The sequence below is a fragment of the Chlorella variabilis genome (assembly GCF_000147415.1).
Source record: "Chlorella variabilis unplaced genomic scaffold CHLNCscaffold_16, whole genome shotgun sequence".
Lineage (NCBI taxonomy): Eukaryota > Viridiplantae > Chlorophyta > Trebouxiophyceae > Chlorellales > Chlorellaceae > Chlorella > Chlorella variabilis.
Window position 1 is genome coordinate 85,372 of NW_005435072.1, and position 815 is coordinate 86,186.

The window sequence follows — 815 nt, forward strand, 5'->3', positions numbered from 1 at the left end:
CTACCACCTCCACCCCCACCCTCACCCCCACCTCACCCAACACCCACCCACACACACTCACACACACACCTCCAGGACTCTATCGTCGAGTGGCTGGACGGCCTGCTGTCCGGCAAGGTGCGCACGGCGCCGCTGCAGCGGGTGCCCACCTACCCGGCCGCCGACGCGGCGGGCGGCGGCGGCGGCGGAGGAGGCGAGGCGGAGGAGGTGGTGGAGGAGGAGGAGTTTGACCTGAGCGACATCATGAATGTGAGGAGGGGCGGGGTGGGCTGGTGTGGTGTGGTGTGTGCCGTTTGTGTTGGGTGTGTGTTGGGTGAGGTGGGGGTGAGGGTGGGGGTGGAGGTGGCAGTAGCACACAAGTGATATGATCCCACCTGGCTCTGCAGGAGGAGATTGAGGGCGACCTGTCCAAGTCTGGCCGCAAGGATGAGCTATGACTCGACCCCCCCCCAGCCTGGGAGGCAGCCCCCAGGAATGGCAGCCTGCTATATAGCGGTGCATGGTATGGCGCGGACGCCCCGGGCCGGGGGCAGGCGTGGCTGGCTGGACTCCAGTGCATCGGGTGTACTGGCAGCGGCGCCACTGCTGCTTGCAGCACCGCCAGCTTGCATGCCATGCCAGTGGCGGCGAGCCGTCGTATGTGATCTGATTGTGAATCGAATGATTTCGTGCATTGCTGTGGCAACACCTCGATACCAGGTTGCGCAGGCGTGCCTTGGCACACCAGGGCGGGAGTAGCAACAAGTAAGGAGACGGGGAGAAAACGGTAACAATACATAAGCAATCGGGGTTGCCAGCCGTGGCAACTCCTCTCA